We start from the raw sequence: 12,919 nt of genomic DNA on the forward strand, positions 1-12,919 counted from the left end.
GAACCAATTCAGTTAAAACAAAACAAAACAAAAGAAGCTAACAACAACAAAACCCTCACAGGTCTTGTGGAGCCCCTGGAGAGTTTTGTGGCTTAACAATTGTGTTTTGAAGCCATACATCACTGGCAGTGCTCCAATGGTGAGCTATAATCATACTTCAGGAGAGGGATGGCACTCTCCTGATGTATGGGTTCCGTACATCATCTGAGCACCGCGGACTTGATGATGTATTGCGCTGAGCCACAATGAGAGTTTTAAAGGAGCTTTTAGCAGCCACACGGTTTTAAATTTCAAATTTTCTAAAAATCAAGGTCCTTTCAAGTCAGATAAAAGCAAGGCAAAGGAATGAATTGCCTTATGGAGTCACCCAAGTCTGAGAGCCTGCCAACCTGTCATGGCCTTTTGGCCTCAAGCTCAGGGGGTGTGAATAATTGGTATGCTCTTTCCCCCACCCCCACTTTTCCATGAAAACAGAAGTCCAGGGACCCGAACAAACAGGAGCAAGTGTCAATGCATCTATTGTGCCAGTTTCCTGGGTCCTCCATACTGTAAGCACGAGCTGCTCATCACCATCTCAAGCATCTCCTGGCAGGAGATACTGTGATGGGGGGTACTGGTTAAACCTAGGGAGAGAGTATTTCTATTTTCTTTGCTCCAACAAGCTCTTCTACTGAAATCTAAAACAAAACAAAGCAAATGGAACAGATTAAAAAGTAGATCAACTTCTTAACCCGTTGCTGTCAAACTCCAAATAGGGTAGAAAATGAGCCTTTTCTAACATTTGCTTGTAAGACACAGGAAGCCCTGGCAGAAAATGAGAAAAATTAAGGTGAATGGTATCCAGGCTTCTTGCCTGGAGGTGGACCTACGTACATGAGAGCTACCGTCACAGTTTAGCGACCTATCTATTTTAATGTGTCAATAAGATAACAATGTAGCTTATGAGGGAATAATGGGGCTTTATGAGCATTGTAGCCACTCTGATTAAGACCTACCTGCTTGGGGAGGGGTGCGGTTAGAGTCATTACTATCCATTAAGAAAACAGGTGTTGGGAGAACATTTTCTCCCCTTGCTTAAAATTTCACTGCAATAAGCAGAACAAAATGAAAATCTCCCTGCTGCTTGGTAATAGACACTAATAGTGACACTGAGAGGCAATGACATTTCCATCGGCATCATCTGTTTTCCTTCACCAAGTATGTTAAAGGAGAGAGACGTGGTAGGCACACTGCTATGTGGAGAGAAACATCTGGACGCGAGGAATTAACACTCTCCCTTCTTATTGTTCCTTTACCTTTTATCATTCCTTTGTCTTTCTCTGGCAGATTCCAACTCTCAAAGTATTATAGATTTTTGGCATCTACTTCCAAACTATTTCCTATCTCTAAAAGGAAAAAAAGAAGTGTCCAGTCTTCTCTTCTTTTACAACAGAGGAATAATATATAATAAGAGTAATAAAAAGTAAGGAATGGATCCCTTGCTGCTTTGAGGCTGCCGAATGAATGGCACGGACGAGGCAGGTTTTACATCCGGAGAGATGGGGCTCTTGCACAAGCCGTTAACTGAATTCACTAGATCTATTTCTTTTCCTCTATATAGAGAGATACACGGTTGACAATTTCTTTCATAGTGTAAAAACCTCCATCTACACATGCATAGTGTTATTACACAGTCTATCTACCCACCATTTGAAAGATAGTTTATATGTATTAGTGATTGCTGATGTGAAAGTACTATACCCCAAGAACTATGCTTAGTCATATGTGCGTTTATTATATGAACATGCATACATATAACCATACACACACTATAGTATGACTTGAGAATTGGTCTTAGTCTTCTCTGTGTATATGTTTCCTTCTCAAATTCTCCCTCTTCTCTCTCTCTCTCTCTCTCTCTCTCTCTCTCTCTCTCTCTCTCTCTCTCTCTCTCTCTGTCTTTGATTGAGAAAATGAGACTTAAAAGAATTAGCAAATTGCACAAGGTCATCAAGCTTATAAAGTGGCAAAGCTGAGATTCAAAGCAGGACCATGAGATGCCAATGCTCAATTTTATTTTACATTATTGGTGTGTGATGCCACATTATCTAGAAGATCTGTGATGTACACTGTAGTTCCTGTGAATAACCCAGGATTAGGCCTTTAGTTATAAGCAGGCCAGGAGTAGTACAAATATAATCTCCAATTGAACTCTATAGAGACAGCTCCAGGGCAAGCACAAGGCAGATGGGCACTGGGCAACTCTGTGTCTCATGGAGGAAAATCAACTAAACATGGGCAAAGAAGATCCTAAGAAACTGAGAGGCAAAATGTCTTCATATGCATTCTTTGTTCAAACCTGTCCAGGGGAGCACAAGAAGAAGCCCCCGGATGCTTCCGTCAACTTCTCAGAGTTCTTCAAAAAGTGCTCCGAACAGTGGAAGACCATGCTGGCTAAAGAAAAGGGGAAATGTGAAGCCATGGCAAAGTCTGACAAGGCTCATTATGCAAGGAAAATGAAAACCTACATCCCCACAAAGGGGAGACAAAAAGAAGTTCAAGGACTCCCAATGCACCCAAGAGGCCTCCTTCGGCCTTCTTGTTCTGTTCTGAGTATCACCCCAAAATCAAGGGAGAACACCCTGTCTTATCCATTGGTGAGGTTGCAAAGCCACTAGGAGAGATGTGGAACAACACTGCTGTGGATGACAAGCAGCCCTGTGAGAAGAAGGCTTCCAAGCTGAAGGAGAAGTAAAAAAAGGATATTTCTGCCTACAGAGCTAAAGGAAAGCCTGATGCAGTGAAAAAGGGGGTGGTCAAGGCTGGAAAGAGCTAGAAAAAGAAGGAGGAGGAAGATGAGGATGAGCACGAAGAGGATGAGGAAGATGAAGAAGATGATGGTGGTAAAATAAGTTGGTTCTAGAGCAGTTATTTTTCTTGTATATAACTCCCCCCCCCCGCATAAAACTTACTCCTTTTAAAGAAAAAAAATTGAAATGTAACAGTGTATAAGATTTGTTTTTAAACTCTACATTGTCTTTTTTTTTTTAAACAGATAACACACTACTGAGTGTGTGTCTTTAGCTAGCCCCTGTACTGGTGGTATTTTCAATAGTCAATAAACTTACCTGGAGGTTGTAAATTCCCATGGAAATTTAAGGCAGGTTCTTGTTGGTGTCTAGCACAAATTAGTTATATATGTAATGGTAGGGTTTTTTGTTTGTTTGGTCGGTTTGGTTTTTCTTTTTCTTTTTTTCTTTTTTCTTTTTTTTTTTTTTTCATCTTCATTTGTCTATGATGCAGCTTATATGAAGATAATAGTTGTTCTGTTAATTGAATACTGTAATACTAAATACTCTGTAATTGCATAGAAAAATTGTGGCTGCTTTGCTCATACTCTGAATGCTTCTAAGTAAATACAATTTTTTTTTTCTGCAAAAGACAGACAGACAGACAGACATCACACCCTTTCATTGTGGAAATTGTAGTTTAGGTGATAATTTATATAGTTCCCCATCAAGTCATGTATGTCATGCCAATTTGAGCAATGGAGGAAAGAAGGAAGAAGCTTCCTATGAAGTCCTCAAAGTTCAGACCCCTAACTTTTTATCTCTGACAGTATTATCAAACCTCCACTGTGTTCCTAACACAGCTGTGAGAGACATAAGAAATGTTTTAGAATGAAACAGGTCTCCTCTAGCTTTAAACAGAAACTTCAAGCAGCCTAGATATTTCTAAAGTTGAACACTCTTTATCTTCATGGTAGAAAGCAATAGTTATCGCAGCTCCTCATTAAGCTCTGATAATACCCAAGCACCATACCACGAGAGCTGAGATAAGCCCTTTATCTGTAATATCTTAATTATTTACTGTGAAATTCCATAACATATCATCAAAACCAGTGTCATTGCTGACAGCTGAGGAAACGGAGGCCCATAGAAGTGGACTCATCAATTCCAAAGCCACAGAATGGCCTCCTAGTTCAGCTAACCCCAGACTGGTAGACCTTCCACACCTTTTTCCAATCACTGAGACACTAAGCTCTTCTGCAAGGGAAGCCCATGGGAGGGCCTTGTATCCTATGTGAGGTCTGTCCTTACAAATACTCTGTAGTACCTTTTGGCTCCCAGTTGACTTTCAGTGACATAACAGCTCTGAGTTCTTAGAACCAATTGACACATAGCATTCCTCCACACCAAAGAATGTCTTCCCACCAAAATGCTACTCTAATGGTTTTTGCTAATTCAATCCTTAAAAAACACTCCTCGGACATGCTCTGTGTCTGGGGCAATAGCTCATCCTACAGTCAGTGTTATAAGGACCGCCAGGAGACCTATTCAGCTGTGACTTTCCTAACAGCCACCATCTTGCCTCTGAGCTTCATACATTATAGATTAACTCTCTCTTTGAGAGAAAGAATGCCGAGAACACGTCAATTTCACTTGCATGCCACTCTGAAACATTAACCCAGAGCACTAGTTCCTCCACGGTCTTTCTGTTGAGGACACAATAAAGGAATTCGATGCCAATGAAAGCAGGATGACATTTTTCCTTGTCTTACTTACTTTGTGCCAAGCTCACCCTGCTTTACTGTTTGCCCTATGCATAATTACCATTCTTTAATTTATGTTTCAATAAAATGTATAATAATAAACGTTTATTGCTCAGTGAATAAACATTCAGATGAATCCTTTAATGGGGCTACATGTCGGGAGGCCTCATGATGGTTTCCAGAAAACTCGCCCTCTACTTAATGAGCACCATTTCCATAATCTGTGCCTTATGGCTTAAGCCTTCCTGTAGGAGTATTTTACCAAGGCAAAATTCACAAACTACTTCTAGTCCAAAGGGGAAAAATGGTTAAAGAGACAGGACAAGCTTTCATGTTCCTCCAGCAACTGTAACTCAGTAATTATAGTGATGGCATTTCCTAATTACCTCTCTCATCAGGTGTATCTCTACTACAGATTTTACTCCTAAAATGAAAGTGATGAGATACATGGAGAGGTGAGCTATGAAGGCCAAGACTGGGCAAGAGAGCCAAATATTTTAGGGATATCAGGATATAGTCAAATGGATACCGGTTGAAACGCAATCAGAAAAATATGAGTATTATACAGACACTTAGGGGGATAGCAAGATGGCACAGTGGGTAAAGGTGCTTGCTGCCAACCTTGACAGCCTCAGGTCACTCCCCAGACCTCACACGGAAGGAGACACTGTGCCATCCATCCATAAGCTGTCCTCATACTTTACATGTGTGTTGTGGCACATGCACCTATACACATGGGTACTCAAAATTAATTTTCAAGTATGTGTTAACAAAACCAGTGGTGAAGCTGGAGAGCTGCCTCAGCATCTAAGGCAGGAGTAGGTGCTCCAGGTTTGTTCCCAGCATCCAAAAGTGGCCCATGGCTATGCCTAACTTTAGTTCCAGAGGTCTGATACTTCCTTTTGATGCTGTGGGCCCCAGGAATTCATGTAGTACACATACATACATGTAGACATTCATACACATAAAATTAAATAAATCTGAAAAGAAATGTAAAGTCACCCAGAAGTAACTAAATTTAGATAAAATTCTAAGCTGAGCTTCATGTTGAGGAGATGATACATTAGTTTTAATGTGAAGGTTTTATTTTAAGTCAGCTTACTTAACAGAATTCAACACTATCATCATTTCAAATGGTTAATCTACTTTAAATAATTTTTGCAAATTATATTCTTCTCTCTCTCTCTCTCTCTCTCTCTCTCTCTCTCTCTCTCTTTCTATCTCTCTCTCCCTGCCCCCCAATCTCCCTCTCTCTCTTTGTTTTTTGTTTTTGTTTTTGAGAAAGAATCTCTATGTGTATCCCTGGCTGTCCTGAAACTCACTCTGTAGACCAGGGTGGCCTCAAACTTGGAGATCTGCCTGCCTCTGCCTCCTAAATGCTGGGATTAAAGGCATGCACAGCCACCACCGCCAGGTTACAAATTACATTCTCAAAAGAAGGTACCTTTAAAAAATAACTGGGGCACAATGATACATTTTCTCCTTTGTCAGCAACAAGGACTGGGCTACTTAGCAGAAGAGAAGATGCCAGGAGCGATCAGGGAACAAAGACCCTTGATGAGGCAGTGATGAGACAAGCTAAGTGACAGCTGTCACTCGTGACTTTTCAGACTGCTTTCCTGGTGGGATGGCACAAGTTTTATATGAATGTCATCATTCATCATTGTACAGTGTCGGAAGTCATGTGTCTGTAGTACACGTGAGTATCTGCACACCTGCGTGCCACAGTTTGCATCTGTGGTGTTATTTTCCCCAGGAAATGGAACATGCCCTTCCAGTTCCTAAGTGAAAGCTATGCCACCACCATTTTGTGATGTGCTATGACTTGCTCATGCCTTGCTTTGACTATCACTACAAAAGCTTTCCAATGAAGATTGTCTTCCCTTAATATGAGATGAATTTAATCCTTTAATGTGAAATGATTTTCATCATTTCAATATTGACAGTTTCACATATGATTTCAACAAAACAAAATGTCTGGCATAAATAGAACTCAATGTGATCCAAATTGGATTATATTTTTCCACTGGATTTCCCCCTCCCACATATTCCACCTTTCTCTTGGTATGCATGCTTTTATACATTTTTTTTTAACATTCTTGAATTAGAAAGCATAATTCTAGGGACAAGGCCAATACTGAAAATAGGCAAACTGCTAGAATTAAGTTGACTCACCATTCACATGGTTCTATTTCCCTTGTAACTCAAGGGAGCAGATGTTTATTCCAGAGTGAAACACCTAGAGAGCCATGACATCTTTTTCTAGAATGGAACTCAACACATTCAGCTGTCAATGAAAGATTTTGCATCTTGCCTAGGTCTACCTAATGTGTCACAAGATCATATGATCTTGAAAACCACCACCGTATAAAGATAGACACACCTGTGGCTCATTACAGAACTGTGGCTTGTAAAGGTGCACACACAGTAGACTATGATTCATTCTGTAAAAGGAGGGATTGGCATTTGTCACACCACTGTACATGAACTTGAAGCACGTATGCCAAACAATATAATGTAGGAATGCAAAAAAATTTTTAAAAATAAAAAATAAAAAACCACCCCCCGAATCTTCCATTATCTCACTTACGATGCTTGAGATTTTTTAAAATAAAATAACTAAAAATATATAGAGATAGAGAATAAACCAGCAGACCATCAGATTGTGGAAGTGTAGGAAGACGTAGATAGATGTGGACTGCAGGACATGAGCCAGCAGACCTGGAGGATGAACAAGCAGGTCTAGATAGCTAACACGTATCAACAGCACACTGGCCCCACAGCCCTGCTGGACATCACAATATGGGGACTCTAATTCCTTAAATAAAATAGTACAGTGTTTAAGCCTACAAAAATCCCCCTACATGCTTTGCATCTTTACTACATTGTAAACCTGATTGTAAACATTGTATCTATCCATCTGTGCTTTCTGGTATTTTTTTTTTTTTTTACTTGTTTCCTAACCCTATTCATTTTGTTTTTTAATTAAATTGTTTTCATATACTTGGTCATGTTCTTTCCACTTCCCCACCTCTTCCCAGATTCCCCTTCCTACCCACCCAATTTCATATTCTTAATTATTATATATTATGTATAAGTATATTATACACATAAAACTAACAAATGAGAACAGCAGCAGCAACTATGACATACACCTTCAAACAGCACTTTTGTCCCCCTGCTTAACTGTGCTCATGTCATACTTGCAGATACAGAAGGTCAACTGTATTTAGATGTAGAACTCCTGCTAAGTGATGAGATTTTAATGTTCTTTGCCACAAACAAGACAAAAACATGAGTAACTATGTAAACTGATGTGCGTGTTAATTTTCTTTACTGTGGAAATTATTTGTCTATGTAATGTGTATCGAATAATATCTGTGTTGCATACCTGAAGTCTACATAAAAAGACTTACTTAAAAATGAGCAAGGCTTGGGCTGCAAGGATGGCAACAGGAGCATTCTGAGGAGAGCATATAATCTCAGCCCCATGCCATGCCACGGAGGAAGCAAGAGAGATTTGTGGAACCCTATGTGGTAGCTCTGAGACACAAATAATGAATGATGCTAAAGCAATAACAATTAAAAAAAAAAAAAAGGAGACAATGCAGTGGAGAGGCCGGGAGCCAACCCTCATTTATCTTATTATCAACTTGTTGCCAAATGTGGCTAAGTGATTGCCAGGGCCTTGTTTGGAAACTGGACGCTACGAGGAACTGACAATGTTGCTTTTCTGGGTGATTCTGTGTCTAAGGTATGGTGTTTATGTTGATTCAAGTTTTTCAGTTGAGGCTGGAACATTGGTGTCCCCACTCAACACAAACTGGCCATTAATAAAAGGAAGACACACAGCATTACGCTGAGGGTCAAGCTGGTAGTCAAAAGCTTCCTTTCAAAAAAGTCAACTGCTATTGAGTATGGGCAGAAAATCTAATGTATCGGAAATCCTACCACAGTGTTACAGCATTACAGGATTGCAGTGGTTAAGACCTCTTTAGGAACTCTTGGTAAGAACAACACTCTCTGATGGTGTGTGGCAGAGTGTGCCCTGCAGAAGCCTCAGCGAGATGTAGCATTAATGACTCTTCCACATCAGTGGTCCTCAACCTTCCTAATGCTGTACCCCTTTAATACAGGTCCTCATGGTGTGCTGACCCCCAACCATAAAGTTATTTTCATTGCTACTAACTTTGCTACTGTTATGAACTTTAAGGTAAATATCTGTGTTTTCTGATGGTCTTAGGTGTCTCTGTAAAAAGGTTGTTCACCAGCCCACCCTGCAAAGGTCACATGACGCAAAGGTTGGAAAAACACTGTTCTACATGGTTTTTAACCTTTGTCATTGACATTTGGTGAAGAAGGCCAGCCAAAGGCTATGTATTTCACGTGGGACAAAATAACCAAGTGCTCTCAGCACTGGTTTAGACACTGTTGTACCTGGCTGTTGTTAGTGTTGGCTTCATTCATTAAGATGATCAATCAACAATTAGTTTTGTTTAAAAAATTAGTTATACAAAACAAGTCATACCAGAGCTATCAAATTTGTGAATTAAATTTTCCTTTTAAATATTATAAATACAAAACAAAAAACAACAAAAAAATAAATAAATAAAGCCGGACAGTGGTGGTGCATGTCTTTAATCTCAGCACTCGGAAGGCAGAGGTAGACAGATCGCTGTGAATTCAAGGCCAGCCTGCTCTACAAAGTGAGTCTAGGACAGCCAAGGCTACACAGAGAAACCCTGTCTCAAAAAACAAAACAAAACAAAACAAAAATAAAACAATAAATAATATTTTGCCTTCAACTGTAATAGGTCTACTCAGGGAATATCGTGGGCGAGGCTAGAAGTAGAAGGTGCAAGTTTGTCATGTGCAATCCTGGAGATTCAGTTCCCAAGGTGAAGTGTTTTAGCGCCTCTAACTTTCACCTTAGGCACAGTGACATGAATTATTTAGCTTTCTAGTTCTGTGTCAAGACATGACAGTAGGTGGGTTCTGGAACTCTACAGCCATTATAATTCCTGGTCCTGCAGCTTAAACTGAGATGGGCGTTCAACTTTAAGCTCTTCATTTGACAGAAGAACTTATCTCATGGGGCTGCTGTGAGAATGGAATGCGTTAGTATTGCAAGCTGCTCAAGCCAGTACTCGTGAGCAGTGTGTATTTGTGGCTTTCACTGCTGTCATCGTTGACAGATCACTCACAAGGACTTGTAAAGCAACTTCTATTAGCGATACTCAACCCGCACACAACCCTTCTTCAAATGTCTTAGAAGAGAACCTCTAAAAATTCATTAAAGTCAATTTTCAACTTTATTTTAGGGAGTTCATAATGCTGAAACGAAATTACTCTATTGCCGACTAATTTATAAATCAGACGGATATAGAATTACTCTCCTAGAAATCAATGTGGGATTGCGTACACACACAGCCTGGCTCAAAGGAGCTCTGTGCCTTCCACAGAGCACAGTGTGGAACTCTTTACTTTCATCCCACAGGGGAGAGAGGCTCACTGCAGAGCTGGGACTTCTGCAGGGAAGCAGGCCTTAGGCTGTGGCGTTCTGAGATGAGCTGGGTGGAATCCTCATGCCCGCACTTATTTCCAGCCCAAGTCTGGAAAAGCGAGTGACCATCTCTAAGCTTTGGCTTTACATTTATAAAATACAGACCATAAAGGACATTCTGTAAACGGTTTTTTAGAAGATCAACTCCCTGGAGATCTTTTAGTACAGCTCCTGGCACAGTAAGTGAGAGCCCAGTAGAGGTAAGGTGACCAGAGGACCTGCCTAGGTCAGTTTTTAAATGTTTCGTTAGAATGATGGCTTCCAGATTGCTTCATATAAATAGCCTCCAATTTTAATACAGCCACCACCATGTCTTCTCTGGAATCACATCTCTATTCATTTAGCCTTCCTTCCTTCTTCCTTTCTTTTTTTCCATATATGTAGCCATTATCCCAGCATGGGATCATGATGTACACAAAGTAAACACAAAGTAAATGTGATTTACATGAACCGATTGAGGGGAACAGGATGGAGGGGACAGAGGAAACATCCCCTTCACTGCGGGAGAGGCTGAGCAAACCCTGCTAGGCTTAAAATGACAAGATGGGATTCTTTTTTTTAAACGTAAGAAGAGAATCTGACTCAACAGCATGTGCAACAGTGTGAGGCAATAGCTCTTTGCTGGGAAAGCATGGGGGAGGGAAGGGGAGACCCACAGTGCTTAGAGTGAGCCACATGCAGGTGAAGCCAAAGCAGCAACAGTGTGCTATGAACATCAGTGTCCTAGCTGCCATTCATCACGCCTTTTCCTGGTAACTGCTCTATATTGTGGTCACCCCACACCCTAAATCTGTCCTTTGTGTGTGTGTGTGTGTGTGTGTGTGTGTGTGCGCACAATACACACAAAGGTCTTCTTTCAACCTCCCACATTTTTTTATCCTTACTCTTTAACACAGTGCATAGCCTCTTATTACAGATACACAACCACACTTGCAAGTCTTTCCAACACACTCACGTTTGTTTTGAGGGCAAAGCTAACCTTTGTATTCAAGATCTGGTCTTAGAGGTTATAGAGCAGAGATGGGACTGAAAGCTGTACCTCAGACACCAAGCTATCCCTAGAGCCAGAGAGGTGGCCCTTCAGCCAAGGGATCAGGAAAACACAGAGCACTATGGGTGGTCTGAGGGCAAAGGCCTCCAGTTGTCTGGCTGTCTTCGGAAGTATGAGGTGAGATCCGTTAGCAGGATAAGAGCTCACCATAGAATGGCGTGGTGGCTGAATTGCGAGGGGCTGCAGACTGTTCAGGTGACAACACGAAGAGAAATCAGTCCACTGTTCCTTAGAATTTATTTGTAGTTTTAATCATATGTGTAAGTGTGTGTCTGTGTGTGGGTACATACATATGTAAGCACAGGTATTTGTGGGATCCAGAAGAGCATGTCAGAGCCCCTGCAGATGAAGTCACTGGTGAGTACACATCACCTGGTGATGGTGATGGAATTAGAACTCAGGTCTGTGGAAGATCAGCATACACTCTTAACCAAGGGAGCCATCTCTCTAATTCCAAGAAATTAATTTTGATGAAAGATTACCCCTCTTAATGAACTAGCATTACCTCTCAACAACTGCCTGCTTAACCAATAGCATCTTCTATGGACTATTCCATGGTCCCTGCATTGTGACCCAATAGCCTAGGCTTACTCCTGGCCCTGCAGCTTAAACCAAGACATTCACTATCTGGGAGCTTCTAGTTCATCATTTGGCAAAAGAACCTATCCCATGGGGCTTCTTCTGTGTTAGTATTGTAAACAGCTCAAGCCAGTACTCATGAGCAGTGTGTATTTGCGGCTTTCATTGCTGTTGTCCCTCACAAGGACTTGCAAAGCAACTTCCATTAGCAATACTCAACTCCCATACAAACCTCTGAATGTCTGAATTGTGACGCAAGTGGATTTTTTTCTTTCTTTCTTTACTTCTTTCTTTTTCTTTTCTTTCTTTCCTTCTTTCTTTCTTTCTTTCTTTCTTTCTTTCTTTCTTTCTTTCTTTCTTTTTTGCAAATGGATTCTAATTCAAAAAGGACCCGATGTCTGTTCCCACCCCTGTCCTGGGAAGGTGGCAGACCCTTGGCCCAAGCCCCTCCGGCTGCTGCCCAGCTGTCAGGCCCAGCCCACACTGTGCTCCATTGCTCCATCTGGTTTCTGACCTCCATCTTGATCCTAGCTGGATGTGAATCCACACTGAGCCTCTCTCCCGTCCTGGACCTCATTGTGTGTCCTTCCTCCCCATTACTCCAGAGCTCTCTGGACTCCATGGTTCTTGCCTCACCCCCACACTTGTCCTCTTTGACGTTCCCAAACCAGTCTAAGACCAGAACTCATTTTTACAAAATGTAACATGCCTGGGCAGGACCTGTCAAGCTGGCGCAGGTTCAGCAAAGACCTGGAATGGAAATCATATTACTTGCGCAGAACAAAAAGCTTGTCCTTAAAGTTCTCCATATCCCATGAGCTATTCCCCAGGAAAAAGATAACGTTTGCAAAGATTCCAGCTTGTCTGTTCCCTCTCTCATTCATAGCAAAGCAGTCCTCTACCGGGATGCCACCAAGCTTGTTCACCCGACTGCTTTCAGCCAGCATGCTGAGCCCCCTAATCTGAGACTGGTTCTGCTGCTTGCGATACTAGTAAGTAGGATCACAAAGCTTGTGTACTGTAGGTGCATGCTTGGCAGCCTGAGGCTTCTTGAGATCTCAGTCCACACAAAGGAAGCCCTCACAAAAGGCAGGTAGAAATCAGAGAGTGGAAAGGCTTTGACTCAGAGCTCGAAGAGGGAGGCAGTGAGCACCAGGCATTTCCAGCATGCTGGAACAGGGAGAGGAGGCAACTG

At 41.5% G+C, this 12,919-nt stretch overlaps 1 protein-coding gene and 1 pseudogene across 1 annotated transcript in view; one reads left to right on the plus strand and one right to left on the minus strand.

The window, feature by feature from the left end:
- Positions 1 to 12,919, minus strand: part of Fhit (fragile histidine triad diadenosine triphosphatase) — a 267,095-nt gene that overhangs the window by 185,813 nt on the left and 68,363 nt on the right. The gene's annotated exons all lie outside the window — the stretch shown is intronic.
- On the plus strand, positions 2,274 to 2,902 carry LOC127186887 (high mobility group protein B1-like; annotated as a pseudogene).

The sequence above is a fragment of the Acomys russatus genome, chromosome 3, assembly GCF_903995435.1.
Source record: "Acomys russatus chromosome 3, mAcoRus1.1, whole genome shotgun sequence".
NCBI classification, from domain to species: Eukaryota; Metazoa; Chordata; class Mammalia; order Rodentia; family Muridae; genus Acomys; species Acomys russatus.